The sequence below is a fragment of the Bombus huntii genome, unplaced genomic scaffold (assembly GCF_024542735.1).
Source record: "Bombus huntii isolate Logan2020A unplaced genomic scaffold, iyBomHunt1.1 ctg00000073.1, whole genome shotgun sequence".
Classification (NCBI taxonomy): domain Eukaryota; kingdom Metazoa; phylum Arthropoda; class Insecta; order Hymenoptera; family Apidae; genus Bombus; species Bombus huntii.
In genome coordinates, this window is record NW_026099331.1 from 192,690 (window position 1) to 209,479 (window position 16,790).

Genomic DNA, 16,790 nt, shown 5'->3' on the forward strand with positions numbered 1-16,790 from the left:
TACGTGATTTATTAATCGTTCGAATGGAAATAATTATTCGTATAATATTCAAATGATTCTAGCCATAAAATAAATTAAAACGATACCTGTAATGCAATCTGCGTATGACGTCAACCTCGATCTATGCTTATACAAGAAATTTTATCAATCAATGACTAGATATACAATAATCAAATATTATAAAATTTCCTGAAAACCTTTAGGTGTTAATATTAAGGTGTTAATATCTTTAATATTTGCAAGTTATTGTTTAGCGCTAATTAGTTAGAATGTAACAAGTGGTGTACCAGAATTGAGATAATTAAGCCACACGAACAATCTTATTTAGATCTTTTTAATTTTTTAATTCTCTTTTGCTCTAATACTTCGTAAAATTAATCTTCATTAGCTACTACACTTCATAGAATAACAAGAGATAATTTTTCTTATATAACGTTTCATTCATAAAATCTATCATTAAAGTATATCTTCATAAAAATATCATTCCATACTAACGGTATATTTGGTGTCATACGAGATAACAGTTACCAGTGATGACATATGTAACTTTATAAAGATATCTCGTTTTATTATATATTAAAAGAATGTACTCATTGCTGCTATATTTCAGATGAAAAAAAGGTGGCAATGATTTTACAGTAAAATCGTTCGTTTACAACTGATTCATTTACATTTCATGATAATACTGTGCATTCTGAATATGCTATGATTTGGTTTAAAATAATAAATAGTCCATTCTTGCATACTATTGCTCCAGCTTTACTTGTATTATCGATATTGGTATAAATAGAAAGACAATTAATGTCGTTCGAGTCTATTTTCGGATCATTTATATTACGTTTAATCCATATAGTTATTATATGAGACATAGTATCGTAAAATTTGGAAGAATAAAACGTTCGTACAGGAAGTACATTTTATAAGAACTCCAACAAATCTGCGTGTGCACCTAAAATACAAACTGATAGTGATTGTTCATAAGTTTATATACATTATCTAATGTCAATCGAAGGTATCAATTCTTTTTCTCCATAAGAGTACTTCTTCATTTATATGTGTTCAAAAATACATGTGTTCAACCGTGAAGCATATGTCACCTACAACGAAAAAGAGTTTTCCTATACTTAATATTTCCTTTATATACCTATGAAAGTCTATTCTTCGCGTAGTATGAAATTATGAATAAATCTGGAATATTGTTCAATCTGAAAAGAAAAATAACTTATTGACATCATTCATTGATACGAGATTCAGAATGTTTGTTTTGTCTTGCAGAAAAAGAAGGCAGCCCTCCCTTTCTTTTAATGTGAAATAGAAAGCGAAAATTTGAAAACAGATTTTTTGGAAATTTACTTGCAAATATCGTTTTCAATATCGTGATTTTCTTCCCAATGGTACTGTACTTTCAAATTTTCCAGTATCCCTCTAAAAACAAAAAGTCGAACCTCGTTATTGTTAACGTAGGCATTACAAGGAAGCGAAGTATTAGAAAGCAGCTCCTTTTTATTATGGATTTCTCTATAATCATGTAAATAAGAAATTCCGGAAATTTTTTCCTCAAGAATTTAATTCTTGTGTTTTGATTGATAATTATTACACTGCATACTAACTTTTCGCATACTGTTCGCGTCTAACAGTTTCCTAATAATAACTACTTCAAAATTACATATGTTCTTGCACGAATTCAAAAGTACGTATGATACAATTACAATTGATTCTAAAATAATAATTATTTAAAGATATTAAGATACTAATTAAACGTTTCGCTGTATTTCAAAATCTGGAACAACAAATTTTTATTTATAAAAAATGAAACTGTCTTTATATATTCTTTGTCATGATGCTATTTCTTATTACCGTGTCGACATTTTTTAAAATTCATTTTGTTATCTCTACGCAATATGAAAATTCATATGCTGCTTAATATTTTTTACATATTATCCATCCACCGCATGATATCTCCTGAAAAATCAAAATATTAATGTTATATTATTACAATGCTTCTTAAATTTCAATTTTTGACAAATTTGAAATCCAATATATTTTGCACAATTATTATTTATCAAAAAATTCCAAGTTAGTAACTTTCTTTTCAAATGGCAAATAACATATACTTTGACTTACCTGTAAGTTTTTGTTCCTAATCATCATTTCCTCTTATAGAACACATCATTATTGTTCTCATAATTACTACCAGTGTCATAGATATTGTAGTGGCTACAACTGAATTAATAGAAAATGATAAATAACTGTGTATAACACTAACACATAATTGTGTATAACAATGACAGATAACTTTTACTTACATATCAGTCGATAAGGGATTACTGTGATATCCTGTTGATGTTTCTTAAGGCACTTGATTAGGTGCGATACGGTATCATTCCTTATGGTATACTGTAGATAAGTATTTTAGAAAATAACAAGAATAAATCTAAATTATTCAGAGGTTCCAGTTTCGGCTTAGACATAAATACAGGACCATTTGCAAAGAAGAAAGGGTGCGTTTCTACAGCCTCGTTATAGTAACCATGAATACCAATCTCTGAATTACTGGTTACTAAACATAAATATCCTATAAAATTTAATATATTTCTTTAATTTTTAATACATACATGAGTTAGTAGTTCTAAATTATGAATCATCCTACCTGTGATATTACACTTTTCCTTATAATATCATCACTCGAGTGAACAACATTAAGATCATGTAAACCATGTCATCCTATCTTACTGTGAAGATACTTAGTTATGTTATCTAACATTATAAAAATATCATCAAATTCAAGTCCTTTTATTCACATCACATGGCCACGACGATCTGGTTCTTCGTTATATAATGTTCTAAAATTTGTCGTATATATAGGATGTACAAACCGTGATATCAAGGTATCAGTTCTTCCTTCCCAAGGGACAGTTTCATTAAAATTCTGATAGAATTAAAAATTAATTATTAATATTCTAACAATCATATATGTTAAATACATTATAGTCAACGATATATACCTGAGCGAATGTAGGGGTGATTCCTTGATAATTATAAATGTCATCAGCCCACATCATTGTGCCACTTCTTTGTACTCCAGCCTCTAGATTAACAGCCTAAACAAACATACGAAATTTTATAGAAGCTGTACAAAATATAGTATATATGCGCAATATTGAAGCGTTCAAGGGGATATAAAGGTAATGTACATCACATACACGTGTACTCTCATGCAACAAAATACAATTAGATTTAATAGTATAAGCTCTTTTATTCATCATAAGAGATTGGAAATTTAAGTGTCTTACGAGGGTGAGTAAAAAGTTACCCGCTCTGTCGGTGTAGAATTTATTTTAAGCAATTGTCAAAAAAGACATACATCATTTTTTGACATAATCACTCGATTTCTGTATACACTTTGTCCATTTGCCGAAGGACCTTTATATTTTCTCATTAAAAAATGTTTTGGGCTGAGCTGCGAACCACGAATGCATCGTCGTCTTCACCTTTTCATCAGCTTTTTCGGCATCCATCTCGCACAAACTTTTTAAAATCCAAATCTGTCGTGCACTATTGCATAAGCAGAGCCGTGGCTGATTTGCAAATGATTTGCCACATTATCCAGTGTCACTCGTCTATTCCATAGAGCATAAGTTCATGAGCACGTTCAATGTTGTCATCGTGGATGTGGACGGGCGTCCAGCTGTTTTTTCATAACACTTGTGCGATCTTCTTTGAACTTTTGTGCCCATTCAAACACACTTCGTGACAAAACACTTTCTCCATAATGTGCATTAAATCTTTGATAAATATAGGCATCAAACATAACCTCCGACCACAAGAAACGAATCACAGCATCCTGCACTGTTTTCCTGCAAATCACCATTGCAAAGCGCCATTACTCGCGCAACGGTCACAAACGAATTGACGTAACACAAAGAAACCTGCGCAGCAGCACTGAACAGATATTGACGTCATACGAAGAGTGCAGATGGATCAATACGGTCGACAGAAGTTTTATATATCTGGAGTGCGGATAAATTTTTACTGAGAGTCGTATAGGAATCTATAATCTGTAAGTACACCTTTGGCTGAATGGAAATTTCTCTTACATATAGTCAAAAATGCAGAAACTGTGTATTGAATTGGAAAGTGATAAAAAATAAGTGAAGTTTCGAGGTTGCATGTGATTGCATGAGTACACAGGACGTTTTTAGCGAATAAAAAATAATTTTGAAAGACACGAGACTTATCTTGTATTTTATGCACTCTCTGTGTCCGAATTTCCAGAAGCTCTCTATCTTATGAAGTGTTTTAGATTAGCCGGAAAATTTTGTACGTACATACAAGAAGTATACGATCTAAGTGGAATATTCCATTATTCTCTTGATACAACAGAAACGAAATTTACAGAACTTCTCAGAAAGTTGGTTTATTATTACCAAATTAATAGAATTAATATACGTTTATCATCTTTACATACCTAAATCGTGGAGGTTTATCGTGCGTAAAAAATTAGTGTCGTTTCAAAGTTACATTTCGTACATTTTAAGCCTATAATTTGTAACGTACAAAACAATGTAAATTTGAGCTGTTTCTTATCTCCACAATAAGAAAATCCAACTTTACGTTTTTTACACAATGATATTTATGGAACAGTAATATCATATTATTGCATCGCTTGGAGAATGAAGTCAAGGTACGATGTGACCCTAGTGTAAACGCTGGGATACCCAGCTGTGCCACACTTATAAGCATAAGACACAATACCTATTAAATACGAGGTTAATTCATGTTGTATCAGCAGTGGTCCGCCACGGTCAGCCTGAAAGGATCGTTAAATTTTTAATCAAAGATACTGAAATATATCGATCGAATTGCATTGAAATTATACTTATATACAGTAATAATCTTCTATTGATTTGTGTATTGAAATACTCCAATTTATAACGTACATGTTATATGTATTTTGAGCAAAACTAAGATTAGAAGGAAATTAGATTAAATACCATAACGAGGTGTGAGAAGTGGGCAAAACTATTAAATTGTGTTTATCTATTATTTTTAATGTTTAAGACGTCGATTTGATGTTAATTCGAATTGACGTGTCTTCAGATACCGTATAGTTTGTAGTAACTCTGTAACTTAATTACCGTACAAGAATCCTCTCCACCCTGAGCATGTTCGGCGCATATTATACCATCAGTGATATCAGGTGCATTAGGAAATTTGGAATAAGCTATTTTGCATTCGGCGTTCTTAATCACTGGCATTTGTACTTCCATTAATGCATTAGGTCGTGGTCGTCCTACGAAGAAAATGAGAAAGATATTTAAGACTGGAACTGTTTAATTTTATTATAAAATTGATATCACTTGCTATATCTTAACGCTCCCCATCCAGCAACAAGGGGGTTATAGCCGACGAAGTTGCTCTTTCGTACAAATGGGATATACGTACCCTGAAAAATAAAAAAATAAATGAAAATGCAGGAAACGAATGACCAAAAGTATGAGAAAGAATTGTACACGCTTTATGACACAATATATGTGTACAGTAAGAAATTTCAGGATATGATACTTCAGTAATACTCAATAGCATATATATATATATATTTGAGGACTTACTCGAAAATGGCACCTCCTCCACCTATCTAAGAATGGCAATATTATGATTGTGTATGTTTTCTATTCCATCCATATGTGCACAATGTGCTGCGGTCAAAACATGCCTAGCCGATATCAGGGAACCTCCGCACTTCCATAGTGGTTTGTCTGGGTTTCGGGGATTACGAAAACCTAATGCAGCGATCCATGGCCAAGCGCCTAAAATGCAATAGTCATAGTTGTGAATATACATAATTTTTTCTCACATAACGAGTAACAACGATTATTACCTATTCGATATTCGATCATACAGCAGACGATAAGTACATACGTACAAATACTCTGAAATAGAGATTTGATAAAGACAGAAATTAAATTTTTATTCCAGTGGAATACAAATTATTAAATAATTCTATATAATTTCTATTTGAACTATACTGAACTATAAAGTTCAAACGTGTAATTTCTGCCCTAACAGTTTTTGATCTCTATCCATATTATTACTCCTATATCAATTTTTTATTTCAAGCAAAAAGATACTCTTCCTAACATGAAGTAAAAGAAAGAAATAATTCAAGTTAATAAGTAAAGTTACTACCGATAAAATCATAGCATTATTATTTAGTCTAATTGAAATGTACATTGATGTGCTGTTTAATGCCTTTAAAGTTCATGCTTTGCAGTAAATGGCTTATTATTAATCGGAAAGAAAGACATAAAACGTACCAAGTTCAGCTGGTTTACCATCGACCACCCTGGTATGAGAGACGTTGCTAAAACCACAGTATGGTGGTCGCAAAGCCTTATACTTATACACAGTTTTTATTAAAATTTCTCTCTTCTCTTTGTTTGGATCGTTCGGACAGCAAACGATCGTAACATTGACCTGGTATCTGCACACTGATCGTCTATAAAAATCGGTGGCTGTACGGTACTGTATCTGCCATATTTCTTGCAGAGGTTTACATTTTCTGTAGTCAAGGCACCTGCCTTCTTGATTGTCCGGTGTGGTACATTCTGGATCAAACAATTTTAAAACATTTATACAGTTCAAAGATGCGTAAGAAAGCGACACCGATTACTCAACTTTCGAAGTAAAAAGCCGATCAAGTCCACCGGATTGCCCTACAGACACGTATTAATCCGTAAGAGTTAGTCATCATGTTGATAATAATTATCTAAAGAAACTTTTCACGTGAAAATATAAAATTTTAATTGATTAGATATTGTGTTAGCCATACTTAAGAAAGAAAATGAAAATGAATGAAATGAAAGAAAAGGACTACCTTCAACCTCATGTTTTAAATAAACACTTTGTCAGTTTTGCGGTAAATAAATTCTTAGGAATTCAGGACAGTTTTTAGTGAATCATTTTGTTTCGACCGTTCGCGGAGAGACGCGATCGCGAGGAAAACGCGTCAGCGAGAGGCGTAAATTCTCGCTACGATTCGGTGAATCGACGCCGCGAAGTAGTCGTTCCCCTGTTTCGGTTAAGATAACAGAGGTGGTTAAATGCATATGACACAGTAGAGTAAGTTATATTTCACCGTTTATTCCAACAACTTATAACGAAGGCAGTTACGCTGGTGCGTATGTACGAGATGAGTGAGTGACTGATCTGCGGGTGTGTCCTACCCGGTGGAAGGATGTTGACCGTTCGAAGGATGTAAAATCAGTACTGTCTTGGGAGACGATGCTGTATCGGAGGAAAGCTAAGGATGGGTGTGTCTAGCGCACGGGACCATCGGATTTGTTGGTGCTGATGTTAGTTAAGAGAGTGAGGGAATAGGCTTCGTTGTTAATTGGTTAAACGAAGGGTCTTAACCGCCCTCGAGAGAAAGTGGTTAGTGGGAGGAAGGTTGCAGCGTACGTGAGAAAAACTAACTTTCCCTAGTTAAGCCGTGGTAGACAATAGTCTTTGGAAATTCTTCGGAAACAGATGTTTGTTTGGTTTGAAGGACCTTTTCTAGGAAACCTATGCGATTTATGGAAGGTACTTGAAACTATGGAGGATACTCTGCGAGTATCCGAAGACATCTGGTTGCCATATTGCCCGTGGTGTGTGGCCTCAGGTGGATACGCTCCACAAATACCCGAAGAGCCTGGGAATGTCTATCTCGAGAGAAAAAAGTCAAGAGTTCCAGGTAGTCGCTGAAAAGGGCACGTGGTTCGTCAGAGACCCTAAAATAAAATTAGAAAAAGCTCAGATATCAACTATTGACCCGGAGCAAGCCTTTAGATATTTAGGTGCCAAAATGGGGCCTTGGAAGGGTATCGACTGTGACATAATAGTCCGGAAATTCTGAGCGTGGTGAGAAGAGTCAGAAAGCTTTCTCTTAAGCCATGCCAGAAAATAGAATTAATTGTGAATTACATCTTCACTCGCTAGATTTATAATCTATTGAATAATCCACCAAGCGACGGTGTCTTGAGAATATTGAAAAGCGAAGTCAGGCAAGAAATTAAGGCCATACATCTGGTGCCTTCGACAGTCACTGGTTTCTTCTATGCTCCGAAAGCATGCAGAGGATTAGGGTTACCGAGGTTTGAACACATTGTGAAACTCGGTATCCTAAACAGTGCGAAAGAACTCACTGGATTCAGTGGCATCTCGCTTGATAAGCGACGAGGAAGAAAAAAATTAAAGAAAATAGCGAACTCCCTAAAGATTAATTGGCCGGCCATTTCTGAGGACATTGAGAAAGCGAGAAAGAGGCTAAAGAGAGAACACGTAAAACAGTGGTCCGAACTGAGGAGTCAGGGCCAAGGAGTCAAAGACTTTTCAAGAGAAAAGATCGGCAACGTGTGGTTGAAGAAGTATAATTTGGTCAAGCCATCAAGGTTTATAGAGGCACTGAGACTAAGGACGAACACCTTTGGTACAAAGACTGCATTGGCACGGGCCGACAAAATAATATACGTAGCTTGCACGAGCTGTCGCGCCCAACCAGAAACCCTAGGACACATCTTAGGGTTGTGCCAATACACCAAAAGTCTAAGAATAAGAAGATACGATGTGGTGAAGTCTCACCTCGCGAATAAATTAAGTAAGAACAATGAAGCATTTGTGGAGCCTACGATAAAAGTAGGAGGTAATCTGTATAAACCGCACTTCGAAAACGAGGAACGGATTCTCGTTGAGATTGCTTCCCTAAAGCGGAGAAGGAGAAGGTCGACACATACATTCCATGCCTGAACCACTTAATGGCAAAATACAGTGTGGATGATGGCGAGATTTCACCCGTGGTCTTGGCCATAACGCCAAAAACCATCGAAATTTTAAGGGAACATGGCGTCACGAAAGGTGAAATGAACACGATTGTTATGAATGTTTTAAGAAGCTCTACAGAGATGTGCCAACGTATTTTTAGATGGATGAGCAAAATATTATTATTTATTTACTTATTTTTTATTATTTATTTTAAATGTTAAATTATTATTGTTATTTATTTATTGACTATTATTTATTTATTCATATATCATTAACTATATATCATTTATTCATATATCAAAACAAAACTTATGCAGCTACCAGAAAAAAATCCACTTCAGATTCAGACGAACATCAGAGGAGATTTGAAAATCTCCGTGGAGGACGATCCACACAACCAATACTACGGTATCCATATACGGTATTTACCGGAAGCAGGCTCGATATTTGATGACACCAGACGGTATCCTACGCGCCAGAAAACTTCTTTTATGACCAATGGCCGGGAAGTTCATTTTCTTTTCGAATTCTCACATCTATTTGTATTCGAAATAGTGCACTAAAAGTGATTTCTTAATTGATAGAATCTTATTTTTGTGATACGATGTAGCTTCATTCTGGAGTTTAGAAAATGATAAAGACACAGAAACGTTTTATTTGCTAGATAAATTTTACGAGAACTAATAAACATTTGAGGCTTGATTTTTGCATACTTTTCAAAATTAAGAAAAGTTATATTTCCACAAAGCTTCAAGTTTGTATACTCAATTGTATATAAATATGTAGCGGCACATGAGCTAGAGGACAATTTGAATCATGTTGTCTTGCCTCGGAGTATCAACGTCGTTAGAACATACATACTGTAATAATAAGTAAACTCCGGGAAAAAACAATGTCGTCGCTACGGGCAAGCGTCAAATAAATACGAATTTAAATTTTTCGGTATACCCCCGACCAGTATAAATAAATGAACGCGATCGTAACGTGGCCAGTTTTCCAGTCCCAGTCTCGAGCGACCTTAATAACGATCGATACATAGTTTTAGCGAATCAGTTAGTACCGGGCGTCTTAGCGAACATTCTCTGTATCTATTATTTTAAAATATATTTGACGGTGAGGTGATATGTCGTGATAGGGTCGGAAGGAAAACTCAGATTTATTGAACGATAAATGTTTATTCACTCTAATGTCAATGAGTACACTTGACGCAGGATTCGCGATTATATTCGGATCGCGAATGCGCGGTTATGAGATAGAGCTTGGATAGCTACGATTCGAGATGCGCTGCGAGTGCGGACAATGATTGCACGAGATGTCGAGAGCTTAGATAATTATTCGACTCGAACCGTGTAAGTATAACGATCGTGATATGTTGACTCGCGGTAATAGATTGACTTTTTGTCGCGATGCTGCTGCGGAGGAAGGCTGCGTTGGGATGTGTCTAAGGATGCGAAGGCATCGGATTCGTTGAGAAAAGCTTTGGTTCGGAAAGTGAGGGAAATGTACGTTAGTGTTTATTGGCTAATTCGTGTTGGTCGTTGGAAAAGGATGCTAGCTGTCCTTGAGAGGGTGTTGCTAGCGGGAAGCATCGTACGTAAGAGATAGCAGATTTCTCGTGTGTCCCCGTGGTAGGTGGTCGACTTCGAGACTGATAAACAAAGATTGTTTGTCTCTTTGGAGGACCTTAGCTAAAATAAATCCTAAGATTTATAGCGGTCCTTAGGCTAGCTGGAAATATTTGGTACGAATGTATCGACATCTGGCAATCATCTTGTCCGCAGGTATAGGGTCTTTGTGTCGTGCGTCACGCGACGTAAACTGTTGGGAAGTTTACTGTCAAGTGCCGCCACAACGGTTTTCAATATCAAGATATCTCGTCATTTACAACACACTACCAATCATCTCCTACAACCGTGTAAAACGGGTCACTGGGTATGCGTAATAGCATTTTCCCTTCCTCGTGAAAAAAATAGATAATATGTATGAGATACTGATGACCGAGTACCGAGTCGTATTGGTAAAATGGTCAACGCGAAAATTCGTACGTGACTCAGACATAAACAACCAAAAAGAACAGCAAAACACACGTTTTCAGGACAACAGATGCTGAGTCTTAGTTCAAGATCGACAACACAAAATTCAATTCAACTAAGAGGAAACCATCGTGCAAATGGAAGAATAGCCTGCTGTTCACCCATTCAACCTATAAAAACATCAGTAACTGATGTCAAATATCACGCTTAAGAGAATCAGGAAATCAAATGAAGCGCGTAAACGATAAGTCCTACATATACACTACTATAGTCCTACATATATACTACGGAGGAATAGTTCACTTCAATATTTTCTTGCTACGTGTTAAATCTACGAGTGTGAAAGCATACTAACAAACGATATCTAAAAGAGGAGGTGTTATGTTCGCGAAACATATTTTAATTCATATTTATTTAGAGAGCGTACGCTCGATTTAGACTATGGAGAACTTAGGACCAACGCGAAGCAGAAATTCTTTAAATGAAAGTCTCACGAACGCCACGACTTCCTCCTATTCGCCAATACTAATTTTTCCCCAACTTGTGAAGTGTGCAAAGGGAAGTAAGAAAGGTTAGACGGGTTCAGTTGGTCAACAGATTCGCTACGAGAAATGCATACAAAATTGGGTATCGAAATCACACGCATCATCGACTTTAGTAACTATGCGGTACATTAAATTGCTATTAAACATTATTTCACATTAGCTTTTGACCCTCGGTGAAACATATGGGCAGCAGGATTAGACTCTTGGTTCGTCGCAATCGAAACTTAACTTCAATTTAATATCGTTTTTGAAATGTCATGTTTTCTGAGATAGAGTTTATACGTAGATGCAGTTATTATTACACTAAACAGTTATAAGTCATAACGTATATAGTATGTCCATTTTAAGTGTATACGCGCTATTATTTCTATAAAATATTATTATTTCTAATATTAATTTTAATTATGATATTAATAATATTAATTAATTAATATTATTTCTATAAAAATAGGGGAAAAGTTTAATATAGAACTTGAATAGTATCAAGGAGGCTTATACTCCTGTTAGTAAGTGCTCCAACCATATCGCTAGAGATGGTCCCTCCGTGTGCTTTTCCTGAAGGGTATTTGGTATCATATATGGTGTAGTATGGTATTTTCATGTAGCTATTTGGAGTGAAGTGTGCTTCTGAAACAAGTAATATGTCTATATTGCTGTTGTACAGGAATGTTTTAGTTTCTAGGGCCCGATGTTGTAGTCCGTTTGAGTTCCAGGCTGCTATTTTCAGCGTGTCCGTTTTTATTTTTTGCTTAGCATGTTTGTAAGAAGTTGTAACATGACTGTGATTTGTTGCGTTTGCTATCTGAAAACTGCGTTTTGTTCGCTTATCATTTTTGTTAGCATTCGATGTTTTTAATGGATTGTTTGAGCAGTTCCCTGATTTGTGTAGTGTCGTTGCTGTTATTGTTCTGATTTTGGTTGTCCAAGGGTGGCAAGGGTTCATTACGTGCTGTAGATTTGGTGTTGTCTCAGTTAGTTATTGCGTATCCTGTTTCGAATCGGCGGAAACAGTTTACGTTGCAGTTGTTTTCTGACTACACAGCCTTTGTAGCTAGCTGGGTAGCTACATTTCCATTGCAGTTGTAGCATTTTACTTCATTTATTTTTCCTATGTATGGACATGTTAGGTGCTTTTCTGCGCATTTAACACACGCCGGGATTCTGTTGCAGTAATTTTTTGTGTGTCTATATTGCTCACACCGTATGCATTGCGGTATGTCTTTCTTATGTCCAGGTGGCTCCACTGTTACTATTGCGTTTAGAACCTTTTTAATTTCAAAAATTTCTCTGTTATTATTTTTAGGTTCGAGTTCTATTAGGAATAGCGGTAATGATTGTTTAGTATCATATCTGGTTATGTTATTTATTGCTCTTACCTGATGTCCGATTTTAGCTAGTTCCTCGCATATGTTATTGTATTTGTTTTTGGATGTAATCCTGTGGTTACTGCTTTGTAACTTTTATAAGTTTTGAGCTGGTAAGTGTGATACCCGGCGTTTTTCGCTTTTAATGCCTTTTTCTTGTACTTTTACCGAATCTTGTTTTAATTGTTTTATACTGTAATTTTCTTTGCCTGCCGCGTAGTTAAGTAGTTCAATGAGGGCGTCTATTATTTGGGCTTCCATGTAAATTGGTGGTGGTTTGGCGATGTGGGTTATTGGTTTTCCGGCCGGGTCTGTTTCTTTCTCTTCTGGCAGTGCGCTGAAGGAGTTTCGGAGTGTAATTTCTTGTAGCCATTATTGTTTTCCTGCTTCTATAGCTTTCCTAACGTTTGTGTTTGGTGTTATCGTTGAGGTTATTCGATGTGTAAATAGAGAAACTCGTGGATAAATTGTAAGGTAGAAAATATATTTAAATACAAGTGTAATTATAAGTAAGAATACAATTTGTGCTGGTCCAGATCCGCACGCTTACCCAATAACTGAAAACCCCGAAGCTAACGTCGCCTGTCTACTGTTTATGGTCTGTCTTCGTCGCAGTCTTTTGTTTACATGCTGTCGATGGCTTCAGTGCTTGAGAAAACTAAAAAGACCAGATGTAGAGTTTTCTTAGAAGTGGTGACCATTTCAACAGTTATTTTTCGGTTTTCGTTGTAACTTGCCATCTTCCAGCTTTTATCCTGGTGGGTTAGTTCATTATTGGTTTTATTCTCTTCATTGTTTTGTATTGGTTCCATTTCAATTTCGTTTGTAACTTCGTTCGTAACTATCGTTGAGGCGACATTAGAGGCCAGATGTGTGCAGGCCCTCACCGCGTATTCTCAATAACCTCAAAGACTCACCGTAAACTTAAACTTTTAGTTTATTGTTACTGTAAGTTTTATCAATTTATGGATGGCCCTTGAACAGTCCTTAGGTTTATTGTACGTTCTTACAAATTAGGGAGAAAGCAGGTAGAGTTACCTAATGGGAAAATCGAGTATTTGGCTAACGGTAATGCTGGATTTTCCCATAAACAATGTCACCTACGAGCTACGTTGGTAGGAGGCTTCCTCCTCCTATCTTCATTTATTAACGTGGGCTATAACTAATTGACATCGCAGATCGTTACCATCACGTTTCCTAACGAAAAGTTTGAACAACGAATCCGCGTTGTTAGTTCAAAGGGACACACCTACACCGAGCTTTCCTCCGTAATAATACGAGAAAACCTCGACACTGAAGCTACAAACTCTCATCAGTCAACATCTCTCCGATCAGTCGCGTAAACTGTACTTGTGTTATTTAATAAAGAAACATAAAGTGGAGTTACGGCTCAACCTTCTTGTATTTAAAACCTAACTCTTAATTTTATGTAACACAAGCAGCGTGCAGACGTGGCCGCGGGGCGGGGCGGGGGGGAGGGGCGAGTTAAAGTATAAGCAGACGATAATACACATATCGCGCTGACAATTTAGTTTCATTTTATACAAATTATAAATGGAAAATAACGAGATGGGGAACTCACGTCAAGTGTGAAAATGAAGTTAAGAGAGCAGTTAAGTTGTTTATCAAAAGTTTACTAGAAGCATCCAGTAAAATTTTTCGCTGACGGAATGAAGAAACTTGTCACGCGTTGCGATGGATGCCACGGCATGCCGCCGAGAAACGGCGTGCCGTGGGTAATAAGAGTGTCATAGTTACTCGGGGGAAGGCGAGACCTTGATCTTGGGTAGGAGTGCCCAAGTCGCACTCCTACTTCCCAGTGGTACCGCCGGTAACATGCTAAGTCGCATCAGCGTGGGGAATAGTTCCCCAGATGCAGCTGGCATGGCTAAACGGAGTGCGACGAAGCACGAGCGGAAGACAACCCATTGAATGTCGGCTTGCCTATTAATGGTTGATTAAACCGCGAATTGGATATAAATCTTGAATGCAAATTTATTTAAAAAGGGGAACTCGTTCCCGGGTTAGACAAATGATGACAGACTTGTTATGGTTACGATTTGGATACGGATGGATAAATTTAATGATAGCAAACAAATATTGTGAAACAAATTGGATTCGAATAATAGTAATGCCTCGGACGCAGCGTCTCTCGGTCCTGGAAGCGCTGTGGCGGATTTATCCGCTTTGGAGGGGACCATTGATGACGAACCGGCAATGTCCCTGGACACATTTGTATAAGATCTTAGTTCCATTGATGGGGGATAAAGTTGCCTGCCCGGTCTGCGAAAAGAGGGAAATCCACCTGCTTTTCATGACATTACAGGATCTGGACATGCACCTTAATGAACATCGCGTAGAGACCACCATTCAATGGGGCTGCGGTAGATGTAGCAAAAGCTTTCCTAAGCTCCGTGGTGCACAGTGTCACATTCCTAAGTTTCGGGACCCCACGGAGCATCGTGAGGGACAATTCAAGTGTGACGCTTACCCCAGGAGCTTGGGATCCCAAAGACCCCTCTTTCGACCCATGAGCGTGTTAAGGAAATTCGAGGATTTGGAAATACAAATAATTGACTATATTTCACACACAACAGCTATACGTCTATATTACACTCTGAAGAACGTCTTGCACGCACGCTTGTCGCCAACCAACTATCCAGAATCTTCTAACGGCAGTCTTTTGTCTCAACTAAGACCTGGACGCCCTCTGACCCTTACACACACACTCTCATGTACAGTGTAAATGTATCACTTCCCTAACAGAGCGACACGCGCACCCTGCCGTTAGAAATATTAAAAGAAAGGGAACGGTCTCCCCAACAAATGTGGCAAGTGGTCGAGTTTGGAAAGTGGAGGAGGTTGCTCCACTGAAGGAGCTAAATTTAATTTACAAAGATTATGAGTTCCCCAACATAGAAATCAGCAAAATTTTGACGACGAAAACAGCTGAACAAATTAGGAACAAAAGGAAATCATTAAAGATTGGTAATGTTGAAGGGGATCTTCAGAAGGAAGCCTCTGCGACAGAGGGCGGGTGCGATCTCGGTGAACCATCCATGGTGTCTACTCGCCAGGAAAGAAGTGTTAATAGCGAAGAAACGGTTCACGAGTGGAGGCAATGCCTCGCCGAAGAAATCGAAAGACAAGTCGAGGTGCCCCCTGTTTTAAGGGATGCTTATACCCGGCTGAAAAAGATTTGGAACAAGGGAAGAGACGACAAGTCGGAATTAATTAATCAAGTCGATCGATATATTCAAACAATTTTAAATGGAGCTCTTAAAAATGAGAGTAGTAGAAAGAACAAGCCCTTAGAGAAAGAAAAGAACCAAAGACAGGATGGTGGAAAAAGGAATAATAGGAATAGAACAAAAAGGTACTCCTACGCACGTCGCCAGGAGATCTTTTATGAGTGCCCCAGAAAGTTGGCTGATGCCATAATCAATGATGATCTGGCTTATCTGGAACCTACCAGAAAGCCACCAGATGCGGTTGATGTGAAACAGTTATATGAAGCTCTGTGGGGAAGAACTGGGCCCACAAATTTGGAACTGGGTTCGGAACTGGAGAGAGCTTCAGAACTGTCCTTGAACAGCTATTTTATGCCCGTTACCATCGAAGAGATTGGGGGAAACTAAAAAGAATGAGCTGTAAAACAGCGGCAAGGCTAGACGGACTGTTGAAAGAAAATTTGTTAATGCCCGACCTGCCTGTAATATTGGCTAAGTTGTTTAATATATTGTGCTATAGTTCCTACTTTCCGACCGCATGGAAGGAAAATAGGACAACTTTAATAACCAAAGCCAATAAAAACGGAAATATGGTCGAGAACTGGCGACCAATTACGATTGGCCCAATTTTGGGTAGAATTTTCTCATCAATCCTCGATAGACGGCTAAGACGGAGTGTAGACCAGAGCCTGAGGCAGAAAGGCTTTACATCCGAGAGCGGATGTAAGATTACCATTAAATTACTTAATGAGGCTCTAAACTGTAGCAAGATAAATCGAGGGGGAGTGTTCACAATAGTGGACATTTCGAAAGCCT

The 16,790-nt window shown here is 37.2% G+C and overlaps 2 protein-coding genes and 1 long non-coding RNA gene across 3 annotated transcripts in view; 1 reads left to right on the forward strand and 2 right to left on the reverse strand.

The window, feature by feature from the left end:
- Nucleotides 1–16,790, forward strand: part of LOC126876382 (omega-amidase NIT2-A-like) — a 398,341-nt gene that overhangs the window by 107,612 nt on the left and 273,939 nt on the right. The window lies entirely within an intron of this gene.
- Nucleotides 1–16,790, reverse strand: part of LOC126876377 (venom serine protease Bi-VSP-like) — a 126,026-nt gene that overhangs the window by 7,881 nt on the left and 101,355 nt on the right. The window lies entirely within an intron of this gene.
- On the reverse strand, nucleotides 1,772–5,321 carry LOC126876384 (uncharacterized). The gene is made up of 7 exons (XR_007694152.1): nucleotides 5,139–5,321; nucleotides 3,314–4,755; nucleotides 3,006–3,101; nucleotides 2,651–2,929; nucleotides 2,307–2,575; nucleotides 2,125–2,223; nucleotides 1,772–1,962 (listed from the first exon to the last, which is right to left on the reverse strand). It is a non-coding gene; the product is annotated as an uncharacterized LOC126876384 (long non-coding RNA).